Here is a 20472-nt window from a genome sequence, read left to right as displayed (position 1 = left end):
AGCATTATATGCATAATCAAGATATATTGAAGCTGAATTCATGCCTATTTTCTATTTGTAATTCATTGATAATAAGAGGGAGCACTATCACAATGCATTGGAGACTGCATGTAACTAGAAATATTGTGAATGGATGCATTGACAGAAACTTAACACATTGTACCATGTTTTGGGTGCTTATACATACCAAAAGAGATGAATGCATCTAAAAATTGCTTAGGATTCTAATTCTAAGGAAAATATGCTATAGGGCATCAATTTAAATGATAGAAGAAGTTCAAAGTTACCCAGCAGAACAAAGCCGGGGTCTTCTTCAATGAGAAATGAGACTATATGAATAGTCGCATTATGCTGTGTATCGGCCCATCAAATCACAATGATCACATTCTCCTTAGGTCACACTGCCCATATGCAACCCTCCACAAGTCACATCTCCTTGACACGACTGGTCACAAGGTCCCAATTAAGGGAGCCATTAAACCATTTGACCTACACTACTTAGCGACCTTGCGACCTCCACAAGTCACAGTTCTGAAACTCGATCTGCTATAGAAAATTGTGACTTGTGCCTGAAGATGCAACTTGCAGTAAGTGAAAGGAACATTCTACTCTTTCAAAGGACGTGTTAGCATCATCGTTGACCCTTGGCTTGTTGATATGTTTAATTCTCATTGGTCTAGGTGGGTCTCATGGAAGAGACGATCATACATTGAACGAACAACGATGCCACCAGATTACGAATATCGTGAAAATATCCTGAGCTAGACAAGAAATGAAACCACATAAGGGCCATATTGCTAAGTTGATACATTGAATACTCATTGGTTGTGGGTGTGGATGGGAATGTATGTGAGAGAAGGAAATCAAAAGGTAGTAATACCATATTACAAATATAGGAAGGCTTCAACATCCATCCCAGTTACCTCACCTCGACACGATCTCAGGGAAACATGAGGCTATGCTTGCGCCTTATCTCTTTCTCAAATATTTAATCAATCCAGTTAAGGTTCACAAGTTCACCCCATAGTAGTCTCTAAGATTTTGGGAGAGTGATACCAACATGGTATCACTTTGAAAGTTCACTCATGCTTCGTTCAAGCCCAATATGGGTATGCAGTGACGGTTGTAATGCGGGTATGGCAGTTACATGGGGACTAAAGCCCATAGTAGATACAATATGCAGAAATAAACATACGCATCAGGAGGCATTGACCACATTGACAATTTCCCATTACTTGTACTCTTTCGGAAACAAATATAAGATATCCTTGATTCTCCCAGTGAGGGAGATCTCCAAGAGCGTTTCTCATGAATGCTATTCTAGAAAGGACATCACTTAGATATATAATGAAGTTCTAGTCTTTGATGCAGTCACAAGTATCATCTGTGTTTAGTTCACACCTTGCTTCATTTGTCACAGCCACAACTTTGCAACATATCAGAAAGTCGCATCACTAAGTCTCACCAACGGAAGAATGTGTCTGCAACTTTCTTCACCCCTCAGAAATGTGAATTCGCCTACCCTTGGAACTGCGACTTACCCCACTTATTCAAAGAAATGAGACCTGTGTGCTCAATAGAGCACCGATTTTATTTTGAATCTAGAATCTATTATTGACGGGACTAACATGTAGTAACAATGGAAAAGACTCCTCGGACTTCGCAAACATCTTCAATGGCAAGGGAGTCCACGAGAACAATGTAGTTATAAACTACAATGGCTCATTGCCGTAGTTTTACATTGATAAGTTCACAACGCTAGTGAACTCGAATGTGAACTCCATGAGCAAAATGAATGATGTAGTTAGGGGAATCTAGAGAGTAAAGTAGGTCATCATTTTGCGTATGCGAGGAGAATATGTTTTCCTCTTGGCTAAATCTCTCCAAAGACACTTGTCATATGCTATCATGAGGCATGGTGCCAACCAAGTGGGAGAATGTGACTGTCTTCTCGAATATTCTCCTATAGTCACATACTACAATATGAGTTTTGAAATCCTCTAAAATTAGGGATCAAGATCACCCTATATGGACTGCACATCGCAACAACATCGTTGTGTAGAAGAGGGCTATAAAGGGGTTGAAATTGATGTTTTATTTTAAAGTCAAATTTTCATGTTTCTGGTGTTATTCTTTGGCTACACATTTATTTGAATAATGTCACTTGTTTGCAGCTAAGGATGTTGATCTACATGGAGGAAGCTAGGATCTCTCACTAGAAGCCTTGCAGCCAGGGTGTCCAACTAGTAAACAAGCTGGCTCCACATAGCTGACCAAGGCACTATGTCAACCGTGATGGAAGATGTCATAGTAAACAAATGGTCATGAAATACATCCAATGAACCACACAATTTTGTCCTGTATTCTAGCAACTTCCTTGGCGACAAGCGTTCTAGGGTTTCCAAAAACCCTCTACATCTTCCTCATCTCTTTCATTATAATGTAAATATTCTCATCATAATGTTAGTAGTTAAGATGAGATCAATTTAGCTTGTACTAGGCAGTAGGCATGAGAGAGCAGCAAGGAAGCTCAAGAGTCACAAGGGTAGATGAAAGGTCATGAGGGAAGGCTAAGGGGCATGGTAGGTGAATGATCACCTCATCTTTATAAATGTGCCTCCCTGCCTCATTAATATGGGGGGACTTCAACAATTGAATTAAGGCTAGGATTAGATAGCTGATTAATGCTTGAGAGCTAGAGGCACTCAACCCTTGGCAGCTAATAGATGGAGCTTTAGTGAGGCTAGGGTTTTGCATTGTGAAATGATATGAGCAACCCATGTTCCATTGTTAGGTTTTGACCAACTTCTAGTTATGTACTTGAATTTGCAACAACATTAATAAAATGTTCTCTTTATTCGACATTGATTCCCGTGCTTACTCATGGTGGTTGTATTGGCTCTCTAATACTTCATTATACCTGTATGTGTGTCGTCGTATACACAATATGTTATGGACTGATTCATAGTGATTTCATGTATGTTTTGCTTTCAAATCTGTGTTTACTTATTCCTTTCCACGACAGTGATCTATTGCAAACTATCTTGCAATTAACTTATGGCATGTCCCTGTTTACTATATGTCCGATTGGGTTTCAGCTCACTAATCTCCCTCATGGAATACCTCGTTTTATTGTTGCTGAAACTTATTTGTATCTCTATTTGTAGTTTTTCAATCTTGGGCTGATTCTTGTTTCATTGTATGGGCATTTCACCCTTGTCCCCACTCTGACACCTTATCGTTTGACAACCAAGAGAAGAAACATTCATGGTGGAAACTGGGCCCACATACCAGATGGGGCTCCTACCCCAAATGGTGTGAGGTCTAATCAAGACTTCACACCGGGGAGATCCCCTAATTATTGGCGGTAGATTTCAGCTTGTCAACAATTCCGTATATTCAGAATAGGTTTAATAGAAAGCATGGGTTCCATCATATCTTCGTTGATGAACATATTCACATCCTTCATCAAATGAAATCAAATGTTGAATACTTGTATCATGTGCACTAGAGAGAATTTGGAAGGAAAACAAAAAGGGACTGGTTGGAAAGTGTGAAGCATCATGATCATCGTCTTGTTGATTTGAATTTGTGCTACTTTTGTCATTGGTCTGCGTGTGTTTTGGAAGAGTGTAGCATTTAATAACCCTATTCTATTGGAGTGTTTGATGTTGAATTTTGTATCAAAATATGTTTAAAGCTTTCTCCTTCTTTTAAATTTGTATTAATGCCCTTAGTTTATTAATGTAAAGGATCATAATTGCAATGTATAAACATAGCTTTCGATTTAAATTGTTCTTTTAATTTTTTGAAATGTTTATTTCATAATTAGTTCATAATTATTTATTAAATGATTATTAATGTAATTTGTTAGATCATTATGAATATAATTGTTGTTATTATTATCTTTGTTTATAACTATTGTTATTATTATTATGAAGTTTTTAAACTATTATTATAATTATTTTTAATATAATACTAATAATCTAATATTTATTATTATTATTTTTCATTCTTATTTTTCTTATATTAATATTATTCATAATAACATTAATATGTTTATCACTTTCCTCTTCTTTTTTATTTTCTATTAATGCATAAGTTTATTAATATAAGGGATCATAATTAAAGTGTTTAATAAACGTAATTTTTATTTTGAAGTGTTAAATTTGTTTATTTCATAATTACTTTATGATTATTTAAATAATTATTAATATATTTTATTAAACAATAATAAATATAATTGTTGTTACTATTATTTTTATTTATTATTATAATATTATTTTTATTTATTATTATAATATTTATTTATTATATATATAGCATTGACATTTATTAACATTAATATGATTGTACTAATAATATTAATTTTTTCCATATTGTCAGTATTCTTTTATCTATTTATACTCATTTTTTCCATAAACCAATTTTAAAAATCACCATATTTTAAACTATACCCTACAAATTACACCCTCGTATTATACCATACAATTTACACCCTCGTGGACGCCCGCTAGATGAGAAATACCTAGTCTTAGGCCCCCCATCTTAAAAGAGAAAATGAGTAGCTTTATTCCACTTATATGTACTCTAATCATATTAATAAATTAATAATGAAATTATGTAAATTTAATAATTCTAATAAATTATAGAATTTTATAAAATTTAAAACATATATATTTAAGAAAAAACAAAACATAAACTAATTTTTAAAATCACCATATTTTAAATTATACCCTACAAATTACACCTTAGTGGACGAGATCTTCCATTGCCCCGCTAAATGAAAAATACATTCTAGTCTTGGGCCCCACATGTTGACTATCTTAAAAGACAAAATGGAGTAGCTTTAATCCACCCATATTTACCCTAATCATATTAATAATTTAATAAATTAAATAATAAAATCATATATATTTAATAATTCAAATTTAAAATTTATATATTATGAAAAAACAAAACATAAACCAAATTTAAAAGTCACCCTATTTTAAATTATACTCTACAAATTACACCCTCGCGGACTAGATCCTCCATTGCCCTGCTAAATAAGAAATCAATATCAACCATATATATATATTATTTTTTAGATCAATATCAACCACATATACATATATATATATATATATTATTTTTTATTTTTTATCATATTAGAAGCAATAATGAGATCTCAAGAAGTTAAGAATACCAAGCTTCATCGTCCTATACAACTTTTGCTAGGAGACTCGGCTATATACGGTTATAAAACTATAGAGGAATCCGTCATCGATACTTGTATATTGGAAAATAGAGGTTCATGAATATATGAAGTAGATTAAGGGATGGTTAGATATTAGTTTTAAAAAAATACATGAAATTTATGTGAAGATAAATATTTTTAACCTTGTTAGTTTTAATAAGAGAATAACATTAAAGTTGGTAAAATTAAAAGGAGATGTTAAGTTGGGAAGATTGAAAACCAAACTTGAGAAATAAAGAAAGATAATGCTATATATTTAATTCTCAAGGATTAGACGAAAAGGACGAAAATAAGTAAATATATAAATAGAAAAATTTGATCAGTTATAATAAGAAAAGACTTTGGAATTGGAATCTCAAAGGTTATCATTCTACTTGTATATAATGAGGTTCACCTTAATGGAAAGTACACATTGGGACTCACCATCCTACACCATCCTAGCTTGACATGGTATTAGAGCCACAGATCCATAGGTCTTCAATTTAGGTTACCTATACTATGACATTCTTAGGGTAGGCTTTTCTCTGTGATGTCATGTAGTAACTTCTATCTACTGAGCCTGTCATATATGCTGACATGAGTGTTTCATTGCTACAACTGTCTCTGTAGAGTCGTGACACGACATAATTGACACTCTATGCTCTCCTTGCCTCAACCCTGACCATTCCCTACTATCCAAAATATTCCATTTACCACCTACAAAACTTAGACTACGCCCTACAATATGGATAACAATGTTATTTTCCTGGAAGTTTCATTTGTGTGGGAACTTGATATTCTAACTTTCATATTCAAGATGAACAGATGCAAACCAAGAAAGAAACCTATTGCAACAGGAACAAAATTGGGCAAGTAGGAAGATGGACTAGTAATTGATTCAACATTGTATAAGAGGATTCTACAAGCCTCATCTAACTTACTACAATAAGACCTAATTTTTTGCACGTAGATAATTGCATTTATAGATTTATGGAGTCTCCCAAGGACTCTCATAAGAAAGTTGGAAAAAAAAATCCTTGAGGTCTATTGTAGGCACAACTAATTATGGATTGTAGCACACAAGTTCTAAAGACAATACACTTATAGGATACACATATAATGACTTTTTTGGTATTATTGGTGATAATAAAAGCACCTTAGGATATACTCTTCATTTAGGAACAAATTTGATCTCATTGGATTCTAAGGAACAATCCATTGTCTCAATATTTTCTATAAAAGTGCAATCTGTAGTAGCTACTATAGCATCATGCCACTTAGTATGGCTAAGGAGACTTTTGAAAGATCTTGAACATCTAGAGTAGAGCCAACTAGTATTTTTTGTGATAACAATTCAACAATTGCATTGTGATTAAACTATGTGTTTCATAAAAAGAGAAAACGAGAGAGTGGGAAGGAAAAGTCTTTATCTGATGCCATGAAATATTTGTGTTTTTGTTATGCCTTGTTAGGAGATGGTCTATTCCTTTTTTCTAGTGTGAAAGAAGGGCATTATGATGTGGCAGTTCCGTAGGAATGGTCCACAATAAACCCTAGTAATTTATTGTATTAGAAAAGAGCCACATTGCACAAGGGATTGGGCCCCTAGTGGAACCCAGGACTGACTCTAGGTAGTAGGTGCCACGTAGTTTGAGGTTGGCCACATGGAAGGCCATATGTGTATTGGATGACATGGACATGGTGCTGACATGGCATGTGGATGGTGTGACACATGGCAGGTGAAAGTGCCCTGTTTGGATGGCCACATGTCCTATTTTCTATGTGACACATGTCACCTCTATAAGAGGCATGTAGGTGTGTGACGCCGACATGAAATTAGCAAAACATCATTGTGGATCACAGACTATGGAAGGTTTCAATATAGGTGCTACAAAGTTCACGGAAGGCATGGGAATTCATTCTCATCACTTGACCAAGAAATTATCATCGCACCACAACGATAATTCACAATTACAATGGTTTTGGTGGCAGAGGCTGCGGTTGACGGGAGCCATGGATGAGAAACTTCCTGACAACTAATGAATAATTTATCATCGTTCCGCAGAAGTAGGAGCCGTGTACACACAAGTGGTAATGGCACAGTATGACGCAAGGCTTAGGATGGGAAATGTTCTCGTCATTTGACATGAACATCTAATTAATGTTGTGACAGTCGAGAGTCGTAACCCTTAAGCAGTTGGCATGGTGTAGGACATGGTGATGTGGTAGCCACCATGGTGGGACCAAGTGACATAGAGATGCCACGTGGGTGCCATGTGGGTGAGTGTCCAAATGATGTGGCAAAGGAATGAAAGACTAAAGTTTAAATGTAGATACTTTTGATATAGGAATCATATTTTGACAATATTTATATCACTCAAAAGCTCTTGATGAGCAAAATGTGATGGTGTTTTCCAAAATTAATTCCACTAACTTTGGAAAAATATGAATTACATAACCTCATTTCCATAATGAGACCATGGAGGTCGAATTAGGGCAAAGTAACACCTGCCATTTAGCTTGGGAAGACAAGGGGTGGGAGGGAGCATTACAAAAACTTTAGGTATATTATAGACACAATTAATGATGGATTGTGGCACAAAAATTCTAAACACACACACTTACAAGATACAAATATAGTGACTTTGTTGGTAGTATTAATGATAGGAAAAGCACCTCATGAAATACTCTTCATTTGGGCACAAATTTGATGTCATTGGATTCTAAGAAGCAACCCATTGTCTCAATATTTTCCACAAAAGTACAATATGTAGTAGCTATTGTAGCATAATGCCATGTAGTATGGTGAAAGAGACTTTTGAACAATCTTGCACATATGGAGTAGGAGGCAACTTGTATTTTTTGTGATAACAGTTCAACAATTGCATTATCATAAAACCACGTTCTTCATAAAAAGAAAAAACACATTGAGAGTCGCTATCACTTCATTCGAGAGCTTGCAAACAATGGTGACATATCCCTTTAACTTTGTGGATACAAAGACCATCTAGCAGATATCTTCACCAAGCCATTAAGAAGAATTGTATTTGAGTTTCAAAAACAACACTTAAGCATTATGAGTGCTAAAAAATGATTTAATATTAACAAGGAGCGTTAAAATATAATTTAATTTCACCTATAGATATATTTTTTTAGATATTTCTAAAATAAATTAGTCAAAATCACTATAGTTATTAGTCAAATCTTCATTAGTCAAATCTTCATTGTGAAATCATCCAAAAAAACCCACCAAAACTCACAAAATTAATTATGAAAAAAGGCCAACCAAAACTCATAAATTTCTAGTTTCTTTCATTGCTATCCCTACTTATAAATTTACACATGTAAATGAACCATTCTACTTTTTCAAACAAATGCTCCTCATACATCATCCAATTCTCTTAACCAAATTCTCCAAGAGGTTCTCCTGGACAATGTCAATACCTTGACGCTACACTTCTATAATCATAAATTTCTTTTAAGGTGAATCGAACTTATCAAACGAAAACCACCTACAAATTATTAACAAGATACAATTATACCATCCTCATGAAAAAGCAGTGGCTTACTATTTTTTCATATTCTGAGATATCGTAAAACCTACTTGAAAAAATAATTATGTGTCTACACCATAGAGAACACTATGTCGGTCGATTAATAGATTTTAAGGAAAAATCGAACTTTTGGATAGCTGTGGTGAAAAAAAATCTCTTTTTTTCCGAGGGGAAATCCCCTTTGAAGAAGTGGTATATTACATCATGGTACAAATATATTACAACGGGATAATCTGTACATATGTTGCCGACAGCAACCCAACAATGCTTTACAAAGGTTGCGAAACCCAACCCAAACATGTAATGTGTGTTTCAAACATGAGTGGAGAAGGCAATATTGAACCGTCACAACCACCTGGAACAACAACGCGGTACATGAAAAAAACATCTCTATATATAGAGATGTGAAAAAACATCTCTATATATACCTATTTTTGATATTGCCCGCCCTAAGCCACCATTGTGTGTCACCCTTGTATGTAGATTAATAGACTTGAAGATCAAATTTTAGATTAAAAATATTTAGCCTGTATCTAAATATTAAATGATATAAATCTTAAAATTTTAAAAATAAAAAATTAATTATATTATTATTATTTATAAAAAATTATATATATATGGGGATGGATTCTTGCCCGCATAAACTGCAGCTTTTCCTCGGCAGTCCACAGTCCACGACTCCCGGTTGGGAGTCGTGCCTTTTTTTTCTGCAGCATGGAGATCTACACATCATAGATACTTTTTTTTATTGCATCATCCATAGTTTTTTGTCAACATTTCACATGTAAAGAAACAACACTTTTGTGCTTCGCAAGCTTTTCAAATGATCGCTGAGGCCCATTGGGAACCAATTGTAACTCAATATTGGATTGAATTATAATTAACTGTATCTGTTTTTAATTTGATGACTTACACTATTTTAATAGTCTAACACTAAAATAATGACTCACAAATAATATGAATTAATATGAGAGGAGAGTTGTAAAAATAATTTTAAGTACTTAAATTTCTACCACTTACGTATTAATTATTCAGAATTAAATTAAAATTTTAAAATTTTTATTATAAAATACACACTTTTACATATATATATATTACATGCTTCTTTGTAAAATACACACTTTTACATATATATATATATGTTAAATGCTTCTTTGTAATATGCATAATATTAAAACTTGATCTATGTAAAATATGAATGAGTGTGATCCATAAAATATTAAAATTCTGAATTTGAATATTAAAAAATTATAATCAAATATATTTAAATAAAAAATTAAGGTGGACTGATAATGATAGTATTATATATTTAATATATTAAATAAAAAATAATTTGTTTAATTAAAATTTAGTTAATAAAATTGTATTATATTAATTTGATTCAAATATTTAATTTTATAGATTTCCAAATGTTTATAATTATAAAAAAGTGTTTTCGTTGAAACATTACTCCCAAAAAAATCTTGCAGATGAAAATGTCATGGTACTTATTTATATTGAAAGTTTTTAGTACATAAATAAACCGTATTTATATTAAGCTATGTGCGTTATTCACATAAAATAAGTGAGAAAATTATATAAATTTTAAATATTTTAAAAATCATAATTTTTTTATATGTTATTTTAAAATTATTAAATTGTTATTTACGGGGTTTAGAAGGGCTATGGTTATATTTTTAAATTAATATGTGATGTGAAGGTTACTGGGTTTAAATTAAGTGAGAAAAATATAGCCATGTTAAATTTTTATAGGTCTATTGCCAATATTACTATGTATTTTATTTTTTTAATATATTTTATCTTATTTTTATTTTTAATGATGTAATTTTTTCTTCTTCTAAACATTCATGTTTAATGGTAGAAAATATGTTTGATTTATTTTTAAGTTGGAGGGATTATTTTTTGTTGTTGTTGTAAAATATTTACAATTCTAACTGACTTAATATCGACTTATCCTGGTTTTCTATATTTACACGATGTGTCAAGTACATGAGAATAGAAAGAATTATACATCTTTTTATTTTGAGCAATGCACTCATAAAATGTTTTAACTATATAAAATATTTTATTTTTATTTATATAGTTGACATTGAAATATTCTATAGTCCATTTGATATATTTTATTTATGATTCACATTTTTCACATTAAAATATTTTCTTGTTATTAGCATATTTTTTTGATACACATCTTAAAAATAGGTTAACTTCTCAATAGCAAAAATCCTTTAACAAAAGGGATTTGATCAATTAAACTAATCCTCAGGATTCATTGATATAAACCTATATTCCTACAAACATTAAAATATTTTATTTATAATTAACTATATATATAATTACATATTTGCAAAAATAATTATAGATTAAATTAAACTTTTTTATTTTCATTTTTTAATATTATTATTAATAATTTTTAATATATTAAATACATCTTTTTCGTAAGATTAAAAAAAACATCTCCCATACCATTGTACGCAATAACATAAAAAAACATCTCCCATACCATTAAAAAACATCTCCCATACCTTTGTAAGCAATAACATAAATAACCGAAGTTTATACCCCACACACATATATATATATATATATATATATATATATATATATATTAAATTCCAAAGCCAAAAATGATAAAATAAATGCGAGTTTCTTAAATAACCCAAATTTATACTCATATATATATTTTTAAATTCCAAAGCCAAAATGATAAAATAAATGTGAGTTCCTTAAAATAACCCAAGTTTATACCCCACATATATATATATATATATTTTTTTTAAATTCCAAAGCCAAAAATGATAAAATAAATGTGGGTTCCTTAAACTTTCTTGCATAAACTTCCTAGCATAAATGTGGGTTTGAAAATATTTTAATAATTAATATAAGATCAATTTAACTCAAGGGGACATCAAATTTTAAAATATTATTAAATCTTTAATAACATTAATTTCATAATTAAAAAAAAAAAAAAACCAATTCTTTATCAACCAAAGAAAATGAGGAGGGGGAGTAAGGTTACGTTGAGCAGTCGATATCTTTGGTTATGGTGAAGGAGAGTTGTAAGCCGCAGGTAGATGGAAGATCCTGAAGAGCGGCGCCGTTGAGATCTTAATTAATGGCTTCGTTCTTTATACACGTGCAGATCTGTCGTCTTTCGCCTCTGGTAGTGGCGTCGCCATACACGCTCTGAACTCCATGGCAGCAAGAACTATCTTTCTGTGGCAGCGGCGTTCCCTGGGTGAGATAAGTTGAGCAAGGTGTGATCTCTTGAATGACGGTGTCGCAATCAATGGCAGCCCAAGCTGCTTGCTGCAAGATCACTCCCATGAACGTGAAAATGCAAACACTGATGACCCCGCGACCACTCATGCAGCTCCATGACTTCTTCTCAGTCATTGTCATAAAATAAGGAAATCGACAGCAGCGAGAATGATACGATACTTTTAAGATGAGTCGAATAAGACGTCTGCGAAAGGGATTGATGGCGACCTTATTTATAGTGACCTTGCGAGGAGGAATTATAGTGCATGTATCCTCTGCGGTGCTTTGGCTCGTCTGTTGGTTCACACACAATCTGCCTGTATGCGGCTTCTAACGACTGGGTAAGCTTCGTGTGAATCTGAACCTTACAACATCGATTTCCCACATCAATGAAACTTTCAGAGAAAGAACATTGTGGGCCATATTTTTGGGCTTAGGAAGTTTTATATATATATTTATTTGGTTAAAAATTTGTTTTTTTTGGATATAAGGAAACAGATTAACCACTCAAGATCTAGAGTCATTTGGCTCCTTTATTGACCACTAGCTGGTAATTCTAGGGGTTAGAGTCATACTGCCACCAGTGATCAAAATATCTCTTTAATATTTGACATTTTTTGCATTCCACTTAGGTCATCATGAAAAAATTTGTTCACTCATGGTAGTCCAAAGTCCAAAAACACTTTTCCCTCTCAAAAGTTTGTATTTGCTGGCCCTCCTTCATGTATCTTCCGGGTTACCATTGAACATGGAGGCTCTTCCATCACATTTTATATCAGTCAAATCCACCTGAGATTCAGTCATTTGAGGTTCCATTAGGGCACCTAGGTTTTATTTTTCCAAGGTCCAATAAATCACAATCTCATTGCATAAGGTCAGAAAGATATGAAAGTCAAGCAAATAATATCTTTCAGTTAAATAAAGCTTTCCAAAGCATGTAACCATAGTTTTTTTTTGGGTCAAATAAGAGTGGAGCCTTCTATTAACCACAAGAAAAATTACATATGTTACATGGCTTTACAATGTAAGGACCAACAGGGCTAACCCTATGAAGGGTAACCAACTACATAACCCAAAATAAACCTGAAACCCTCAACTTGAGGCTTACAAAAAGTCACCATCTAAGATCTCGTGAGATCCGACAATCACAAACACTATCGTATTGGCAACATGCGCCCCTTTTACCCAATTCACGGACCTGATAATGATTGTGAGCCATTGGTTTATAAAAGTTCGGGTTCGTATTGAAACTTAAACTCTGATTACTTTTAGCACCCGATGGTTGATCTGATGGTTCTATGAGATATCGGAATGGAAACTTGCATGGTCTTTAATTTCCTTTCGGACCCGATGAGGATTATAAACTGCTAAACTAAAGAACATCAGGTCCACTTTGGTGGTTAACCTTCGATTGCTTTTCCACCCGATGGCCATTCGATTACAAAGGCTATCAAGATCCATGGTTGACGACCTACTAAGAACCCTGCTGTTTACCAAGTGCCTCTTCCCTGTGGAAAGTTCTGTTTTAAGCATTTATCTTCTCCTTTTTTTCCTTTTCTCTCTTTTTTTCTTGGAAATCAATGGTTAAAAGTGACTCACATTTCCGCTTTCTCCTGCTTCCACTAGTCTTCCTTCTTGTTCAGTACTAATAGTTTTGAAGTTTTCCATGTCTTTGTCCGCCTGTCTTTGACAATTCTCGCGCAATTTCCCCGAGGGTGTCGATTCCCATGCATACCTACTGTAACTTTCTTTGCAAAACACTCCTTCATTCGCTAGATGGTCAACTAGCATGTTGGCTTTTCTTCACACATGAACAAAGCTTGCCATTCTTAGGGTTTGTAGGTGGGAATGAATGCGCTGAAAGACCTACAAAAGTCGCCAATTTTTTGATACTTTTCCAGGTGCTTTTCCATTATAGATCTTCTTGGTCGCATTAATAACCAATTTTGAGTCTGCCTCAATGATGGCATTATGAAAATTTGACTCAATTAGTATTTCCAGGCATTGCTCTAAGGCCATGAGCTCCGCCATGTTATTTGTGGCAGTTCCCAGATGACTATAAAAGATGTTCTTTATGCACCCTTGCTTATCTCTGATGACCCCGCCAAAACCTGCCATCCTTGGGTTTCCTTTCGAGGCTCCATCAATGTTAATTTTGAAGAAACCATGAGGAGGAGGTTGCCAAAAGTCTTTACCAACATTTATCCAGCTTACATCCTTGTGTATGCTATTTGGAACTAACGAATGGAGACCCAACTATAGTAGTATATGAGTGTCCTGGGGTGGAGTCGGGTTCTCAGAAGGTCTCCCTACCATGGCACCAACAATATCTTTGAGCTGTCTTAATATCTGTGCAAGAGTGTTCTGGGTTGAGCCAGTTTTGCTCTTGAAAATCTTGTCATTGCGTTCTTTCCAGATGTCCCAGATTAAGAAGCCTTGAACTAGAGTTTAAGCGTTGTTGATGATCTCATTGCTTGAGAAGTTCCTTCTCCAATTCCTCAAAGTGTTGGTAATACTGAGGCCATCCCTGTCAGTTTTCTTGAAGATTGAGACCACCCAATCCCACAAGGTTGAGGTGAAGGGGCAAAGGTTGAGTAAGTGTTCCATTGTCTCCTCTTGTGTACCACACAGATAGCATTTGGATGGGCCAACAAAACCTTTCTTCAGAAGATTTTCCCAAGTTAGAATTTTCTTTTGTTGAACTAACCACATGAACAACTTTATTTTCATCCAATGCAGGTGCTGCCAAAGGTTCTTCCATACCTTATCAGGGTTTTGATAATCAAACCCTAGGGCTATTTGTTTAGCTTCTTTGAGTTTAAAGTTACCTTCTATGTTTCTTCCCCATCTTAGTTGGTTAGGCGAGGATAAAACCAAAATCTTCCTTTGTTCCAAGTCCATAGCCAGAGAGTTTGTTTGAGCTTTCAAAAGGCTCTCTTCTCTGTAGCCTAGATCCTTCCATATTCTCCATTTTCTATTGTTTCTTACCTGATCCCAGAATTCACTTACCATGCATAAACCTTTGTTTTCAGTGTCATTCTTGAGATCGGTTAGTTCTTCCCTGAACAGGTTTGGTTCTTGCTGCCAGTTGTCCTCCCAGAATCTTGCCAGGTTCCCATCTCGAATCTCCCAGAAGCTGTGCTGCTGGGCAATGCCTCTATTTTCCCAAGAAAGATTCCAAATGTGGGAGCCCTTAATAAGCCTAAACATTCGAATGTGATCCCTCTCTTGCCAATTTTTTGCATATTTCTGTTTCCAAAGCTTGGCCCATGGGGTTTCTGATTCCTTAAGCTACCTCAACCAAAGCTTTGCACCCGAAACTCTGCTGAGGGTTTTGGGGTCATGAAGCCCCAAACCTTCATGGGCCTTAGGTTTGCAGAGTGGTGGGCTCCAGTATTGCAGTAATGATGCTACAACTTCTAGGACTCCCTTCTTTATTTTTATCAACCCGGTAGTTCATAACAAACTTGGAAGCAACGATGCTATATGCACAAGTACTAGCTCTTGCCGCAGGCTGTCACTTGATCAGCTGGCACAAGTCCGCTAGGAGCTTAAGTCAACTTCTATGAGCTCTTAGAAGAAGCTTTTAACTGTGATGGATGAAAGCTAACTCAAAAGAGGCTAGTCTACTTGTAGAAAGGAGATGAAAGCTGAAAGGAGATGCAAACCCTAGCAAACCCTAGTTTTACCGACTAACCCTACTGGTGCAAGAAAAGAGATGAAAGTTGCTGAAATGGATGCCATTGATTCTTTGAAAGGTAAAATGCATATGAATAAGCAAATTTTGAAGTAAAATCTGAAAAAAACATCTTTTTGTATTTTTGAGTAATCTTGCAGAATTATTATGCATGTGCTTTAACTATTTTTTTTTACTGTACAGAGGTTGACTGGCGAAAGGAAATGGAATGGGCGCTTGTAGGAGGTTGGGAAGGTGAGAAGAGGGCCTAAGGGGTCCCTAGAACTCTTCTAGAGAGTTTCACAACGATTAGATCTCGAAAAACTGCTCACATGAACTTCTACAGGAAGTCTGCAGGGGTTCTACAGGAAGGTCTACATGAAGAGCCGAAAGAGGATCTTAGAGGGTTGATGGTGGAAAAACGGTAGGAAAGTGGAAATGGAGGATGGATGAGGATGTGAAGGGGTCTAGGATCTGGTAAATGAAGCTAAGGAGTGATGAAGGTGGTTGGATTTGTTCAAGGATGGAGGGAGAAATGTTGCACAAAAATGTAGAAATTAGGTCAAACTGGAAAAGTGTGGCGAATGAAGGGAAGGAATCTGGAAACAGGGGTTGGAGTAGGTTGTATGATGAAGGAAGGATAGGTAGGAATGTATTACAGGTGTTCTACACACTATTTTCTGAAACTGATCGAACAAAGATGAGAAAGGCCAAAGATCAATTTATTTTGACCTAATCTGACCTAAAAGCCAGAAACATAATGGACAGAAGATTATAGACAAGAAATCATGCAAAGTAATTATGGAAACTAAGCAAGAACATATCTAAACATGCAAGTACAATTGGTATCAACTTTTCCAACTAAAAATCTAACACTAGTAATTGCATAGAAAGGAAAAAACAATGTTTTTGTGGCAGCAAGTATGCCTTAGTCTCAGCTCATGGTCCTAAGGAGGGAGAGGTGAGATCAGGGATTGCTTGATGGCCTTTTTGTAGATATTTTCTGTTACGAAACTGTCAAATCAACCTAAAGCATGAAAAGCTATTTTAATCATCAAAAACAACTTAAGTAACAAAGCAAGATCTTAACCTAAATAACAGAAATTATTCTATGAATGCAGCAAAGACACATAAAAGTACACAAAGGAGGTACTGGCAATTGGGTTGGGCCCAAACCTAAGAGCTACAACCTCTTGAGAAAACTCAGAGCTGGTGCAAAGTGAAATTTATCTCCCTTACTCAAAAAATAATCATGTCACAACAATGTTTACAGCAAGAGCTCGAAAATGAGCTGAAAGGCAGAGCAACACCAAAGTGCGAAAAACAACTATTCAAGAGCTAAACTCTCAAGGCTTGAAGCCTTCCTACTTATGCACCACGAGGACTCCCAACAACCCTCCTTAACTTTAGGGGCTTGGCTGCTCAAATTGCAGTTAATCAGTCACTTCACAAAATCTACTCGGCTGCCCCTTGAAATCACCTTTGGTGGGCTCTTGAACTCTGAGATGATGGTGGAGAACTCGAGGAAGGGGTCATTTAGTGCAGGAGGCACCCTTCCTACAAATCCTCAGCCTTGTTCCCTCGTATTTGGCTATCAACTAGCTCATAAATGCTTGACCTTGGTCCAGAAGATGTCCAAAAATCTGCAATAAGCACGTATTAGACTCTGTGGTCAAGTGACTATTCTCATTTGTTCAATTAACATAAATATATTCAAAAGCATGCATAAAACTATGAAGAATGGTGGATTAATCGAGAATAATAGGCAAAATGAGCCCAATAAGTTACCAATTTTTGGGGCTCATCATCACCCCCCTGCTGAATGTGTTGCTCATCCTCTAAGCAACTAATCTAGCTCATCATATTTGATTGCTTTGACTACCTCTCTGACATCCTAGGCTTCCGAGGTGATGTCCTCTTCTCGGTCATGGAACCCTACTTTTCTCTCTACTTCCTCCCATTGCCTGTGTTCTTCTTCTTCTTTGACCCCTTCCAACAGTCCCAAAAGCAATGGAGGACTGAACTTTAGGCCGATCTAGTTGGCCTGCAAATTTTGCATTGATTGTTTATAAAGTGGTACTCTTGCCAAGGCCTCCCTCATCCTTGTTGGGGAGTGGTACTCTCTGATTTTCAGACTATGGGACAATGTGTTCCATCACCTTGTACAAGCATGAATGTAGTTATATCACCCAACAGTCTCTCCATGTCCTCAAAGTGAGCAATGCCCTAAGCTTGCTTTTCAATGTAGTATGGGAGAACTTGCGGGTTGTTGGCAAGGTGTAGATGGCCATACAGTAAAGTTGAGGGATCTTCTGGTTCTGCTATGATCATGAGTGGCTCACTTAGCTCCCTGTTCATAACATTCCGAATCTCTGCTGCCCTCTTTTCCTCATGGTTTAACCAAGAGGCCATGGCCATGAGTTGCACATCTCCCAATGCAGCATTGGGGTCCCACAGATTCATGTTTGGAAGGGCCAAGTTGTGTAAATAGAATTCTGATAACTTGGCCTTATCTTCTGCTGAGTTACTGTCACACAAGTCCATAAACTGATGGTAATTCTGAAATGGAATGGTGCCCCTCTGGGCCAAGGTGTTAATTTGAAATTGCAACCATTGATCTTTAAGATATAAGGCATATGACTTAGCAGGTTGCCTACATTGTAAGGCTTCTATTTCCCAACTAGCCATGCAGGCCAATTGGGACTCTTTCTCTTGCAACTGCTATTTCAAACTCTGTATTTCTTTTGCTGCCTGAGATTCCTGTTGTTGCAACAACTTTGTTAGCATTTCCACATTAGCTTGTAGCTCTTCCTCTTTCTGCTGTGTCTCAGCTATGTCCTTGTCTGCTGGAGGTCCTCCCTGCTACTGCTGCCCTCCCAAAATGGACAACCTATCTTTCTTGTGGACTTCCTGTAGCTGCAACTTTTTTTTCAGCAGCTCATTCTCCTCCTACAGCTTGGCTCTTTTGCAGCTTTCTACATGTCTTATCATGGCCAGTTCTCCTCTTAATTCTTTTAACTTCTCCTCCATGTGGCCTATGTCCTCAATTCCCTTAGACTTGGCGATTTTCATCCATGTGTGTGTTCTGATCCTCTCTTTCTCTAATTCAAAAAATAACGGTACAACAAATTTCTGTGGGATGATTTTCCCACCCTCTAGCAGGTTGTAGTATGAGCCCAAGTCAGGTTGAGGGGTAGGTTCAGGTATTTCTTCTATTTTTCTCTTCCCTTGTGATTGTTTAGCTACCTTTTCCTCCAATTTCTCAGTCTCTTTCAACTTGGCTAGAGTTTCCTGTAGAGATGTTGCAGCTTCCTGTAGAGTTGCCTTTGAGTCCAACGACTTAATTTTCTCTTTCCATGTAGAGGTTTTTGGGCTTCCTCTTTCATAAGTAATGGATATTTTGGAAGGAGACTCTTCCTTCTATTTAGTGGGTGAGTCCTCAATGACAATCGGTTCCTTGGACGGTGGCTGAGGTTTGCCTACTTTGATCCTTGTGCTTTTTTTGGCTTTGAAGTACATGGAGGTTTGCCTCTTTCTTTTCCCTTTTTGTTTTATAGGTGTGCTTAATGCAGCAAGCACAGCTGCTGCCTCCCTTGCCAACGTCTCAGGGGATTTCTCTTCCTGCTATTCTTTTTCTTTGCTTCCTATAGAAATCTTTGTGTCCACTGTTTCTGTCTGTATTGCTGATGTCTCAGGGTGTGTCTTTCCCTTTTCTTTCTGGGTGCCTGCTTTGGCTGTGGCAGCCTTCATTTGGGCTTTCTCAGCCTTTTCCTTTCTACTTTGTATCCTCTTTTCCCTTGCTGTTTTTGCTGTTGTTTCTTTCTCTGTTTTAGGCTCAACAGTCTTGCCAATTTCTTTCTGTTCTTCCTGTGCTTCCTCTGTTTTGCCCTTTGCTTGAACATCCTGGGTTCCCTCATCATTGTTCTTCTCAATTTCTTCAGTGTGCTCCCCCTCCTCACTACTGGATGGGGTGATGTTTTCGGCCAAAGTTCTAATGTTATCATCCCTGGACATGTTTCTAAAGATTTCCCAAGATATGGGGATAGTGTAGGTATGTAAAGCATCTTCCACCAACAGTTTGATGAGCCCATGATGGGCCAACTGATTTGGGATCCCTTGATTTAACTTTGTACCACATTCAATTAGGGACTAAAGAAGGAAATATGGGATGCTCAACTTCTTGGCTGGAGGCAAGTCAATCCCATGCCTTAATTCACACAACAACCTGAAATGATATCCATAGATGATGCTAAACCTTCCTTCACATGTGATATACTTCATAATTTGAAAACTAACTTCACTCCAGAGAGGAGGCAAGCTGGTTCTTCTAACCCCGTTTTTATCTTCTACAGGATGCGACGTGGACAGAAAAAATGACTTCTTAGCAATTTGGCCCAATGATCTCTCTTCTTTGCTCCAAGGGAGCCCCAATGGTAGACCAGTAACTCCACTGATGAGCTCAGGGGTGAGTTCTAGGGTCAAACCCCTAAAACTAACTGTGGCATGTGTTTTTGACTGTGGTCTTAGGGACATTAAAAACTCTTCAGTTATTTCCTCATCATAACCTTAGATTTTGTCAAAGAAGGAGATCCAATTTGCCTGAGTGAAAAGGTCCACCACCTCAGGGTGCTCGTGCAACTTGCTGGAGTCTGAGGGTTCTTTCCTTATGAATCCTCCTGGCATGGTGTTGAGTGATCTTTTATGTTTCAACCAGAAAAGAAAATGCTCAGGAAAACAACAGTCAATCGCTGAAACAGGGGATAGCT

This window comes from Pinus tabuliformis, chromosome 3_1, assembly GCF_031772625.1.
Source record: "Pinus tabuliformis cultivar Carrire ecotype Pingquan chromosome 3_1, CPIR1, whole genome shotgun sequence".
In the NCBI taxonomy this organism is placed as follows: domain Eukaryota; kingdom Viridiplantae; phylum Streptophyta; class Pinopsida; order Pinales; family Pinaceae; genus Pinus; species Pinus tabuliformis.
This window is presented reverse-complemented; position numbering follows the sequence as displayed.